The 14443-nt window shown below is 42.1% G+C and overlaps 1 protein-coding gene across 1 annotated transcript in view; it reads left to right on the top strand.

Annotated features, from left to right (window-relative positions):
• Positions 1–14443, top strand: part of nectin1b (nectin cell adhesion molecule 1b) — a 304891-nt gene that overhangs the window by 275362 nt on the left and 15086 nt on the right. The gene's annotated exons all lie outside the window — the stretch shown is intronic.

Genomic DNA, 14443 nt, shown 5'->3' with positions numbered 1-14443 from the left:
CCACAGATGGTCAATAGGGTTTAATCAATCACCTTCACCCTCAGCTTCTTTAGCAAGGCAGTGGTCATCTTGGAGGTGTGTTTTGGGTCGTTATCATGCTGGAATACTGCCCTGCGGCCCAGTCGCCAAAGGGAGGGGATCATGCTCTGCTTCAGTATGTCACAGTACATGTTGCCATTCATGGTTGCCTCAATGAACTGTACCTCCCCAGTCCCGGCAGCACTCATGCAGCCCCAGACCATGACACTCCCACCACCATGCTTGACTGTAGGCAAGACACACTTGTCTTTGCACTCCTCACCTGGTTGCCACCACACACGCTTGACACCATCTAAACCAAATAAGTTTATCTTGGTCTCATCAGACCACAGGACATGGTTCCAGTAATCCATGTCCTTACTCTGCTTGTCTTCAGCAAACTGTTTGTGGGCTTTCTTGTGCATCATCTTTAGAAGAGGCTTCCTTCTGGGATGATAGCCATGCAGACGATTTGATGCAGTGTGCGGCATATGGTCTGAGCACTGACAGGCTGACCGCCCACCACTTCAACCTCTGCAGCAATGCTGGCAGCACTCATACATCTATTCATTGAGGGAACCATGAATGCCAACATGTACTGTGACATACTGAAGCAGAGCATGATCAGTATGCAGTATTCTACCATGATAACGACCCCAAACACACCTCCAAGACGACCACTGCCTTGCTAAAGAAGCTGAGGGTGAAGGTGAAGGACTGGCCAAGCATGTCTCCAGACCTAAACCCTATTGAGCATCTGTGGGGCATCCTCAAATGGAAGGTGGAAGAGCACAAGGTCTCTAACATCCACCAGCTCTGTGATGTCATCATGGAGGCATGGAACAGGACTCCAGTGGCAACCTGTAAAGCTCTGGTGACTTCCATGCCCAAGAGGGTTAAGGCAGTGCTGGAAAATAATGGTGGCCACACAAAATATTGACACTTGGGCACAATTTGGACATTTTCACTTAGGGGTGTACTCACTTTTTTTGCCAGCGATTTAGACATTAATGGCTCTGTTTTGAGTTATTTTGAGGGGACAGCAAATTTACCCTGTTATACCAGCTGTACACTCACTACTTTACATTGTAGCAAAGTGTCATTTCTTCAGTGTTGTCACATGAAAAGATATAATCAAATATTTACAAAAATGTGAGGGGTGTACTCACTTTTGTGAGATACTGTATGGGTGTGATGGTCAGGTGTCCACATACTTATGGCCATAAAGTGTATCTAATGTGTCTGACAAGTATGTAAGTATTGCAAATAAATTTGTGAAAATAAATGTTATTATATACAACAAGATGTCTTCAGACAGGGACTTTCATCAAACATGTGAAGTATGGAGCAGATTGGACATTGTATGTTTGAGTTATAACAACTTCCTGTCTCATGATGACACATCAAATTTTTGCGAGACTGCCGCACCCACGTCATGCAGCAAAAAACTCAAAAGCTTAGCAAGTTAGCATTGGCAAGACCTTTAGATTAGACTGAGCAAATATGATGTCAATTGGACTAAATCTCTTGAAGGAGTTCGTTAAAGTACAAGGCCTGGAAATGGCAAAATCTGAGCAAATATTTAAGAGAAAAATAAAAATGGCTGACTTCCTGTTGAGTTTAGGGCATGGGTTCAAGAGACTTTTTTTGTATGTATTGGCATGTTACATGTTTTCCCGAATTTCGTACATGTGGGTGAAATGTAGTGCGAGAAGCACATTGTGGAAATTTTATAGGTGGCGCTCTCAAGCCATTTTTCCACACTCAATTGCATAGCCTGTAACATATGTAAATCTTCGCCACTTTTGAGCTGTGACCAAAGTTGCATGAGTTTTCAAACATGTTTAAGCCTCAAAAATACGATTTGTTTCATATCGAAATTTGTCAGGTCGCCACAGACATGCCCTTCAATAAAAACTCAAAAGCTTTGTCATTTAAAATTGCCAAGGCCTTTTGATTAGACTGACTGAATATGATGTTGATCTGATTAAATCTCTGTGAGGAGTTTGTTAATGTATGAGGGCTGCAAGGTGGCACTATCGAGCCATTTTGCACACTGAATTCTGGAACCCCTATCAGATGTACATTTGCACCCGTTCTGATGTGTCTGCAAAGTTTCGTGAGTTTTCAGGTATGTTTAAGCCCTCTAAAATGTGATTAATTTGAGATAATCATCATCATCATCGTAATAATAATAATAAAAAATGGAGCAGATCCAATAGGGCCTTGCACCAGCTGTACTTAGGCCCTAATAATAATCATAATAATAATAATAATAATAAACAGCAGATCCAATAGGGCCTCACACCATCGGTGCTCAGGCCCTAACGAGAGGTCCCCCTCTCACGGGGGGACCTAGGGCCCTTGCATGTCATAGCTAGTGCAAACTGGCAAATATATGTCTCAGTTTTAAAGAATGGTGCTAATATTGATTTGTGTAGACAGATGAGTGAGTAATTATTATACTAGGGTTGTGTATTTCAAACTACAATAAAATGTATGTAAAACTTACAACAGTAATTTAGCTCAGCCTGTATAATGTTTTATAGTACATTAGATACAATATAACTATGACTTGTAGTTACCATGTTGGTGCAATCAGGAACCATCATTTGTAACCATGCACAATTTGAAGCTGATGAATCAAAGCATGACCAAATTATACCCACTTCCTAGCTGACTTCCTGTTGGGCAGAGCTTAAGACTGTCAGCATGAAGTTGTCTGGCTAGATGAAATCTATATTTTACTGAGGTGATAATAACTGAAAAGTCATGTGCTACAGGGAATCCCAAAAATGCATATAATTTGAAGAGAGCAAAACAGAGCCCCCCCCACACATGCATACTTCCTGCTGCCAATTAGTAGCTCGATGACCATGCCCTGCAATAGTCACATCCATGTGATCAGCCCACAATAATAAAGAAATCTCAATTTTTATCTAAATCACACAATGCACTGCAAAGATATGATCACTATTGCAACACTTCCTGCTGTCAGTTGGTGGCACTATGACCATGCCCCACATTAGTCACATCAATGTGTTAAACCCCCAAATACCAAATATAAATCTCAATTTTGACCTAAATCACACAATGCAAACCAAAGATATGAGCTCTTCCTATATCTCCTTTTTATGCCATAAGTTTCCTCACCACGCCATGGCAACACCATTTGATATATCAAAGATCCGTTTTCAAATTAGCGTCTTCAATATCTTGACATGTTGTTGGCCATGTTTGGTGCTTGTCACACAAATCCCCTAGGAGGAGCTGTTCAAAATCCAGAGCATGCATTTTTTTCAAACACACCCATATGGCCGACTTCCTGTTGGGTGGAGCTAATACAAGCCAAAGGGGAAAATGTCTGTCATGGTGAGATCAATGTCCCCACCAAAACTTGGGACAATCGGACAAACTGTGTGGCAGCTACACCGATAAACTCATTCAGAAATGTTAAGGGGTGCTATGGTGTTCACTGGCCCCAACCAGGACAAATGACAAAAGAATTATAGATTATTGCCAATCACTGATGGGTATACCACATTTCCAGAGTTTTTGGAGTATTGCAAAGGCATGAAATATGCATTTGCAAACTAGGGGGCACTATGGAGCCTATGAGGCATGTCTATGCTGAATTGTGATAACAAATCAAAACATATCCTAAGACAAATGTATGTGTAAACTTTCATATGTTTTCAACCATCATAAGCCCCTCAAAACACAGCAGAAAATGTCAAAATCCTACATTCCATCCAACATGGCTGACTTCTTGTTGGGTGGAGTCAAATAAAACCACGTAAACTTTGTCTTACATGATGAGATCAATAACCATACCAAATATTGTACACCTCTGACCAACTTCATCCCAACAATTGACTGCGTTTGTTGGTGCTGTAGAGCTCCTCAACCACACCCAGGCCTAAAGACTGCATAACTTTTTGATCTTATGCATGTCTGATGTGTGCCAATGTAACTGGTTGTGGTCTGCATTGTGTTTTATTTTATCCAAAGAAAAAGGCGGACGGCAGCTGGGTTGACTTCTCATTTATTCTCTCCTCTCTCTCTCTCTCTCTCTCTCTCTCTCTCCCATTCAACCATAACACGAAAGGGCGGGGGGAGCACATGTTGAAACAAAACACACAAAAAAATCACTCACAATCACAAAAGAAGGGTAAAACAACAAAAATAATCACACAGATAAATAAAATAGCAATATACACACAAATTAAAATGAGAACATAAGTATATAAATGATGATTTAAATAAAGATTAAATTAGATTAATTAGAGCTAAATAAAATCCTACCTCTCCCATTCAACCATAACATGAAAGGGAAGAGGAGGAGCCAAAACAGGAAATTACACAAATCAATGACATCACGACAACCAAAAGGGAAAGCACTCACACAGACAGACAGTCACACCAGGTACACATCCTTTTTGTGTAATTCTACACATTAAATTTAAGTAGTGTTTTCTATACCCGTTACATTCACCCCACTAGAATGACACAAAATTAAGAGAACACTGGAAAAAATTGTACACGGGTCATAAGTTTATGGTCCACACACAAAACAAACAGTGAAGACAGTCAGCATTGAAAGCTACCCTGGTTTGAAATTGACCAAATTACAATACATTCCATAGACATTATTGAGGTGTCCATTACACCTCAAACACTTAGACCAAGTACTCAAATCAAAAGTTTTCAGTAGAAAAAAAGAACAAATGAACAAGGCAAGTTTCAAAAACCACATGTACCTATAGACAAACTGAATTCAGACATGAATAACTGGAGACCCAGAATCAAAGCTTAACAGGGTTTCAAGTTGAACCATAGATTCAATAAGTCTGCATACTGGTTTGATAACTCTCCCAAACCTGCTAGTGAAATGATCACCTGTATTTAAATCAGCTATAGGATCTTGCCTACAGGATACACTGGCAGAGACAGGATTTTGGGATGAATGACTAGCACCAGCCACAGCATTATTATCAGTCACTGGTGCAGCAACTTGTGCATTTGGCTGCTTTTGATTGGGCAACTGAGAATGCACCCACGATGAAGTGCGGTCATCATCACAAGTAGCCACATTGGAGATGTTCGACATAGAGCCTGCATGTGAGAGTGCCTCAACCTCATACTGCCCATAATCTGCATGTTCTGCAGATTCAATCTCAGTAACGTTGGAGGACTCACCACTGCGTGTCTGCCCAGTTAGACCAAAACAGCGTGCTACATCAGACATCTGTGAAGGCACACTGCGGGTAAGTGTTTCGGCATCCCCAGGATCAAAACTAACAATTTCTGTTTCAGGCAAAGGGAGGAAGTTCACTTCCAGAAGAAGATTCCGATGCCCTATTCTCTCATTACCAGCCCTGTCATGATTTAACTAATGATTTAACATACTCGTTATAGTCACAAACAGACTTATCCTGCAAAACACTTTGGAACATGAGGTCAACTGGCAACCTTGGCACTCTACCGAACATTAGGTAAAAAGGGGCAAAACCTGTTGTTTCATGTGCTGTACAATTGTACACAAACGTCATGGTCTGTACCAACTGCGGCCACTTCTGCTTAGACCTAGGTGGAAGGGACCTCAACATGTTTCCTAATGTCCTATAGAAACGTTCAGTACCACCATTCCCCATCGGGTGGTAAGGAGTGGTTCTAGACTTGTCGATGCCAGCCATTTAAAGAAGCTCGGCAATCAGTTCGCTCTTAAAGGTAGCCCCCTGGTCAGAATGGATGCGTTGGGGAAATCCATGGACACAGAAAAAAACATCCCACACTTTCTTAGCCACTCTTTTCACCATCTGATCCTGACACGGAAACTCACGTGCTAGCTTTGTGAAGTGATCTGTGATCACCAAAACATCCAAAGATTTGTTGGTCCGATCCTCAGTAGACCAAAAGTCGATGCATACAAGCTCCAGCGGGGCTGTGGTTTTAATACTCTCCAAAGTGGCTCTCGCTGCAGGTTCTGGAGTTTTGCTGAGGACACACCTGGTACATTTCCTCACATAATCCCTCACATCACACTCCATATCGAGCCAGAAAAAGCTCTGACGGGCTAAAGACAAAGTGCGCGGCTGCCCTTGATGACCGGCCAGGTCTTGAACACCCGAAAGTGCCTGAGATTTTAAGGATTTAGGTAAAACAAGTTGGAACTTCTTATGCCTGGTGAGTGGGTCTTTAATGGCTCTGTACAGGATTCCATTAAGCATTGAAAGTTTGTCCCACTGCTTCAGAATCCACAACACGCATAGGTTTTCATTTCACGTTCACATCTTGATGGTCTGCGCTTCCTGCCAACATAATAAGACACTCTAGCAATGACAGGGTCTTTGTGCTGATGTTCTCGCAAGTCTCTCAGTGAAAGAGAATGAAACACTTCATCACCACTGATTAAAGAGGTCAGATGTTCAGCAAATGATCTTGCTCTACATTCAGTTCCAGTTTCCCATTCATCACAGGGGGACAGAATGGAAGACACATCGCCAGCAGGCATTGATATATCCAGCCCAACATCAAGTGGACCTGATCCTAATTTTTGTGGTTGGCAGGGAAGTCTTGCACATTTCCATCTTCTACACTGCGTACTTGTCCCAACAGTTCAGAATAAGGTTCCGACAAAAGCCGTTGACTCACTGGCCTGACAAACGGATCACTACTGAGTGCGTCCGCCACCACATTGAATTTTCCAGGAATGTATTTGATCTCAAAAGAATATGGAGCAAGTTTCAAGACCCAACGCTGCTCGCATGCATCCAATTTTGGCTTGGTCATAATATAAGTTAGCGGATTATTATCCGTCCACACAGTAAACTCATGGCCTTTAAGCCAGTGACTGAACTTGTCACACACTGCCCACTTAAAAGCCAAGAATTCCAATCTGTGCACAGGATATTTAGATTGGCTGCGGCTCAAAGCCTTACTAGCAAATGCTATTGGTCTCGCCTTGTCCTCACCAGCAGGGATCTGAGAGAGTACGGCACCTAGGCCATCTAATGAAGCGTCAGTACAAAGAAGAAAAGGACGCTCAAAATCTGGATGAGCCAGTACCACACTGCCAACAAGGGCCCTTTTTAACTCCTCAAAGGCCACATCACAGCCTGGGGTCCAATCCTGGGGCTTCAACTCCCGAAAAATGCCCGGTCTCGTGTGACAACCAGCAGCTTTCACTGAGCATTTCTGGCCAGCTGTTAAGCCAAATAAGGGTCTAGCAACATGTGAGCAACCTGGAATGGAGGCTTGGTAGTACAGGACCATGCCAAGAAATTATCAGATTTTTTTTTGTGAAGGTGTGATCTCGTCTTCCTTCATTAGATCTTCCTTTTTGAAAGCAGAGATGACTTTCACCTTCCCCTCATCAACTGAAACACCAGAACCATCTATCACATGGCCCAGACACTTTACAGATTTCCTTAGAAAGTGACACTTTTTAGGTGCTAGCTTAAGGGTGCTGGTTCTCAATTGAGAAAACACAATCTCCAAACGCGTTAATGCCTCCTGTTCAGAAGGTGCAAAGACCAACAAGTCATCAAGATAGCAGAGAAGACTGGAAAAGTTAAGGTCACCAAAAATGCTGAGCATCATGCGTATGAAAGACGCAGGGCTATTGCAAAGGCCTAGAGGAAGATGATTATACTCATACAAGCTCATTGGTGTTGTGAAGGCAGTGTATCGTCGGTCAGACTCATGGAGCGGGATGTTATAAAATCCGGAAGTTAAGTCCATGGTGCTGAAAAGCGCATTACCTCCCAAGGCTGCGAGGCAGTCAGCTTGATGGGGTAGAAGGTGGGCATCTTTGGTTGTTTTAGCATTGAGCCAGCGAAAATCATTGCAGACCCTCAGATTACCATCTTTTTTCCAGACCATCACTAAAGGTGATGCATACTCACTACCAGATTTGCAGATAATGCCTTTCTCCTCCATCTCAGACACCATCCATCCATCTTCTACTGCTTACTCCTTTTCAGGGTCATGGGGAACCTGGAGCCTATCCCAGACACGCCAATCAGCCTACCATGCATGTCTTTGGACTGGGGGAGGAAACCCCCACGGCACAGGAAGAACATGCAAACTCCGCACACACATGGCCCCGGCGGGACTCGAACCCCGGACCCTGGAGATGTGAGGCGAACGTGCTAACCACTAAACGGAATGGGCACTCATCATAAAGGTGGATCCTGTGCACAAAATCCTTTGCCTCTCCACAATCCAGCTTATCCTTGGAGAAAACATCATGGTAGGACACAATAAGAGCCACCAATTTCCTCTTCCACACCTCAGAAACCTCACATCCATCATGTCAATATCCTTCAGACCATAGTCTCTCAGCAATCATTCTGGATCAGAGGATGAAGCAGTTTCAAAGGGGTCCGAATCAGGAACGTGACAATGGGTTCTACTTAAACCAGTGAGATCCTCCACAGCTAGACAGGAAGAAACGTCGGCCAGTTTAGTGTTACGGCAAAGAGTCATTGATGTTGGATTAGGGTTTAGTATTTTCCTTGGCACCCATTGATTGCCCCACATTGGTGTTACTACACATCCAACAAGGATGTTTCTAGGTGCCGAACGTGCAGTGGTTGGCTCAACAATTATAGTGCTTCCTGGGGAAACAGGTACATTAGCTGGCAATTTACCCCAAACAAGATACTCACATTTGGGAAGTAGAGTTATTGCCTGACAGAGTTTCACAGTGCCAAGTTTATCAGGCTGTTGAGGCCTAGACCATCGAGAGATGCAGCTCAAAAGTTCAAGGAATTGCTCACACTCAGGATTACTGTTATTGCAGGAAACAAGCTCCCAGTACTTGTCATGCAACTTCATCTTCTGCAGAACACATTTGATCACATTGCTTCCGATGAACTCGTCTCTTTGTCCAGGCACTACAAGAGTTGGAACGACAAACTTAAATCCATAGACTTCAATTTCCAAGTTGTATGTACACTTTGGCACTGTTGTAAGGCCACCACAGCCAACTAGAACCTCATTACTGGGAATCGCTTGAGGATGTGGAAGGAGACCATCAGCTTGCAACTTGGACTCACCCTCCTCACTGAGCGTGCAGGACATACTACCAGAATCCAGTAACCCCTTTAATGTGTAATGGTTGCAAACTGTCACAGGAGCATAAAACAACTCACTCGCACCATCAACTCTCTGAGACCCCACATATAACACAGTTTTGTCTTCTGGCAATTGCTTGCAGCTGCTCACAAAAATATTTTGCACATCCGTGCACACATTTTGCACAAACCTCTTCTGCAAGGGTTTTAGTAAAATTTCCCATGCTACCCCTCCCATCACATGTCACAGGGCATGCTACTTTAGGACAGTCACTCTTAAAGTGGCCAGGACTGAGACAGTGACGACATAGCCTCAGACGTCTACAATGTGAGTACGTAGTGTGTTCCTTGGATCTACAGACCCTACATGCATAGCCTAAGTTGGTTTTGAAGTCTGAAATTTTGCCTGCATGAACTGGACTTGATGAAGTTAAACAGGCAGTGCACAATGACAGGACTCTATCCATCATGCCAACCATGTGCTGAAGACTGGTGTCTGGAGAGAATGGAACAGTATTAGGATTAAATTGATTTACAGGAGGCAGCGACTAGACTGGCATGGGAACAGGCTGCTGAGGAGAACTGGACACAGAACTGGGACATGCCATAACAGCGCATTGGCTACAAGCTGACAAAGACATCATGTGCTGTGTTCTCGGAGAGACTCTCTTTAAATCCCTATGATGACTATCCAACCGCTCCTGGACCTCAGCAGTGCTCCACTGCTCAGCTGGCTTAAACTGAAAAGACATAGCGAGACTTGGATCTGGGCAATGTGAAATAAACATCATGACAGCTTCAGCAGCGGGATCCTCGACGTCTGCGCAAGCGCTCCTCAGCAACATCTATGGCTTTGTTAATCCGTATCCAGTAATCCATAGGACTTTCATCTGCTCTTGGGACAGTATTATAGAAGTCAGCCATAGACATGTTTGAGTAAGCCAACTCAATTAAGTTACATTTCAGTATGTCAAACACTGCACTTGGAAGCTCACTGGCACTCAGTTCAGGGCAGCTTCGCAGAGACACCTTAACTACATCCCTCACTTTGCCAGCCAATCTGCTCATGATGAGATCAGAGACTTCAGTTCGTGTTCTGCATTTCATTCTGTTTAAATAACTGCACATCATATCTTCCCACTCATGCACAGTAAATGAATCACTCATCACCCCTGAAGAATGGTGGAGGTGCCGGATCTTGCTGTACTATCACCTTCAGGCCTGATGCATCAATGCACTCACTGGAGTACTGATACTGGCAAGGTGGATTAGGCTGTACTGGGCTGGGGCGCAAGGTTAAGGCTGGCCGAAATACTCTCCCCTATTTTCTGAGCCAGATCTGAAATGATGCCCCCTAATGACTCAGGAGTAATGACACGTTCAGTATCTGGGCGCGTGATTGGGGTAGAGCTAGCTACTGGATCTACAGAAGCACCAATCACTGAATGAACTGCATGCACATGGTCAAGTCCCACATTAGCTTTGGCTCTCCATCTCCCATAACAACGAGTAGTAATTTCAGACACTCCCTCATTGCGATATATTTCGGGTCCACCACCCCTGCCCAATGGGAAAGTGACATTAGATTGTTTCACAGGGCTGAAATTGTCTTGGCCAATATCCTCAAACATGTTTCAAATGTAAAGTGAAAACACATAAACTGTAAAAACGACAACAAATGAATATGCCCCAAACAGCAAAACTTTAACCAACTGACAAATGTACAAGTATACATCATATATGCAGGGAAATATATGAAATAAAGTTAACTCAAAACAGTTCACTATCAGAATGATGACATCAATCAAAAAAAATGAAATGCTCCTTTTCTTGACAAAAATAATTATTTCTCACACACCACATAAGTTGTTAGGCACTGTTTCTTAATTAAAATGCATCGCCAGTCATTTATTATATACTGTTCAGATAAAGGATACGATGCTCGAAGGCCACTGAAGCATCCTGATGTGCTTATCACAAAGTCTCTTGTTTAATATGCACCAACGATGAACGAAAGCACTCCGGAGAAAAAAGGTCAAAGTCGAAGTAAATTAAACTCTTTACCGTTCCTTTAAGATTCAACAGTCTGTCCTGCGATGTCCACGCTGTTCATCTCACGCGCGCGCCCTCCTTATGCACGAACATGGGGCCACAACAAACAACGCTGATGTGGAAGACGACCGGGAGAGAAGACGACACGCGAGCCGTCACACAACCATGGTGATCGGCGAAGCACTGATCTGATGATCCGAAATGGTCGCGGCACCAAGTGTAACTGGTTGTAGTCTGCATTGTGTTTTATTTTATCCAAAGAAAAAGGCGGACTGCAACTGGGTCGACTTCTCATTTATTTTCTCCTCTCTTTCTCCTGTCTCTCTCTCTCTCTCTCTCCCATTCAAGCATAACATGAAAGGGTGGGGGGAGCACATGTTGAAACAAAACACAAAAAAAATCACTCAAAAGAAGGGTAAAACAACAAAAATAATCACACAGATAAATAAAATAGCAATATACACACAAATTAAAATGAGAACATAAGTATATAAATGATGATTTAAATAAAGATGAAATTAGATTAATCAGAGCTAAATAAAATCCTACCTCTCCCATTCAACCATAACATGAAAGGGAAGAGGAGGAGCCAAAACAGGAAATTACACAAATCAATGACATCACAACAAAAAAAAGGGAAAGCACTCACACAAATAGACAGTCATACCAGGTACACATCCTTTTTGTGTAATTCTACACATTAAATGTAAGTAGTGTTTTCCATACCCGTTACACCAAGTTTGGTGAGTTTTCATGTATGACAAGTGCATAAAAAACAAGTGAAAGTGTTAATAAAAAATAAATAAAATAAAAATAATAATAAATATAGCTGCAAGCAGCAATACAAAGGTCAAACCAATTATCGGTACCACGAGCAGCAAAAGAAGCTTTGTGACATGTTTTTGGTTAGAGTCCGATGAACAGTGTATGAGGAGTTAGAAAAACTACATTTTCAATCATAAAAAAACATTTATTTAAAAAATAACTAAAATGAAAAAAAAAAGTTTTGTCCATTGTATGGTGCTGTTCAGGTACCGCTCAGGTAGCATCTGGGCATGATGGTTATCATGCAGCAAAGCATTTAAAAGTTATAAGCTAAAAATGCCATTTTTGCTATCTCATGACCAGTAGGGAACAGTGTGCCAAAACTCTGCAGTTCACCTCAGGGCCTAATGGTGATGACAGGTACCAAGTTTCGTCACAATCCATCATTCAATCGGGTTGCAGAGATAAGTAAAATTTTGTGCATTCTTCAAATTCATTGAAGTGCCATTCGAAAATGGTATGGTTTATCAAAATTCTGTGAATACCTTTTTGTTCAATTCAATTTCAATTCAATTTTATTTGTATAGCGCTTTTTACAATAGACACTGTCTCAAAGCAGCTTTACAGAAATATCAACATGGTATACAGATATTAAAGGTGCGAATTTATCCCAACTGAGCAAGCCACTGAGTGGCGACGGTGGCAAGGAAAAACTCCCTAAGATGTTTTAAGAGGAAGAAACCTTGAGAGGAACCCGACTCAGAAGGGAACCCATCCTCATCTGGGTAACAACAGTTAGTGTGAAAAAGTTCATTATGGATTTATATGAAGTCTGTATGGCGTTAGGAGCAGCCGTAGTCCCAGCAGTCTGGAATTAAAGAAGATTTGAGCTCCATCCAGAGGCAGAAAGGATCTGGATCTCTAGTATCTCCATAAATTCGTGTGGGGCTCGGCGAAAGGAGAGAGGGAGAAAAAAGATAATTATGACTGCGAAGTAGTAGAACAGAATCTAGTCAGGGTAGGCTTGAGTAAACAAATACGTTTTAAGCTTAGACTTAAACACTGAGACTGTGTCTGAGTCCCGAACACTAATAGGAAGACTGTTCCATAACTGTGGGGCTCAATAAGAGAAAGCTCTTCCCCCTGCTGTAGCCTTCACTTTTCAAGGTACCGTCAAATAGCCTGCACCTTTTGATCTAAGTAAGCGTGGCGGATCATATAAAACCAAAAGGTCGCTTAGATATTGTGGCGCAAGACCATTTAGTGCTTTATAGGTTAATAAAAGTATTTTATAATTAATACGAGATTTTACTGGGAGCCAATGCAGTATTGATAATATCGGTGTGATATGGTCGTATCTTCTAGTTCTAGTTAAGACTCTAGCAGCTGCATTCTGGACTAACTGGAGCTTATTTATATTCCTACTGGAACATCCAGACAGTATGGCATTACAGTAATCTAATCTAGAGGTGACGAATGCATGAACTAGTAGTTCCGCATCATGTAGTGACAATATGTTTCTTATTTTAGAAATATTTCTGAGATGAAAGAAGGCTATCCTAGTAATATTATCTACATGAGCATCAAATGATAGGCTGGACTCAATAATCACTCCAAGGTCTTTAACTGCTGTACATGATGAAACAGAAAGACCATCCAGAGTAACCATGTGATCAGAAAGAATACTTCTAGCTACTCGTGGGCCTAATAAAAGTATTTCTGTTTTATCAGAATTAAGTAGAAGGAAGTTAATTAACATCCAATGTCTAATGTCCTTTACACAATCCTCAACTTTACTAAGCTTCTGTCTGTCCTCTGGCTTCGCTGAAACATACAACTGTGTATCATCAGCATAACAGTGGAAGCTAATTCCATGTTTACGAATAATTTGACCTAGGGGTAGCATATATAAAGTAAAGAGCAGTGGGCCTAAAACAGAACCCTGTGGAACTCCAAAAGTAACCTCAGTACGCATGGAGAAATCACCATTTACATCTACGAACTGATAACGATCGGTCAGATAAGACCTGAGCCAGGAGAGGACTGTTCCCTTAATACCAACAACATTTTCTAATCTATCAAGGAGAATAGTGTGATCTATAGTATCAAAAGCTGCACTAAGGTCGAGTAACACAAGCAGCGAGACACAACCCTGATCGTAAGTCAGTAGAAGGTCATTTACTACTTTAACTAACGCTGTCTCTGTGCTATGATGAGGTCTAAATCCTGACTGATACATTTCATGAATGTTATTCCTATCTAAGTACGAGCATAACTGCTTTGCTACAACCTTTTCTAAAATCTTAGAGATGAAGGGGAGATTTGAAATTGGTCTATAGTTGGACAATTGAGTCGGGTCAAGATCAGGTTTTTTTAATCAAGGGTTTAATAACTGCTAATTTAAGTGATTTAGGTACATAGCCAGTGCTTAGGGAAGAATTGATTATATTTAGAAGTGGTTCAATTACTCCTGGACAAATCTGTTTAAACAAACATGTAGGTACGGGATCTAGTACGCAAGTTGATGA

This window comes from Ictalurus punctatus, chromosome 4 (assembly GCF_001660625.3).
Source record: "Ictalurus punctatus breed USDA103 chromosome 4, Coco_2.0, whole genome shotgun sequence".
In the NCBI taxonomy this organism is placed as follows: Eukaryota; Metazoa; Chordata; class Actinopteri; order Siluriformes; family Ictaluridae; genus Ictalurus; species Ictalurus punctatus.
This window is presented reverse-complemented; position numbering and strand designations above follow the sequence as displayed.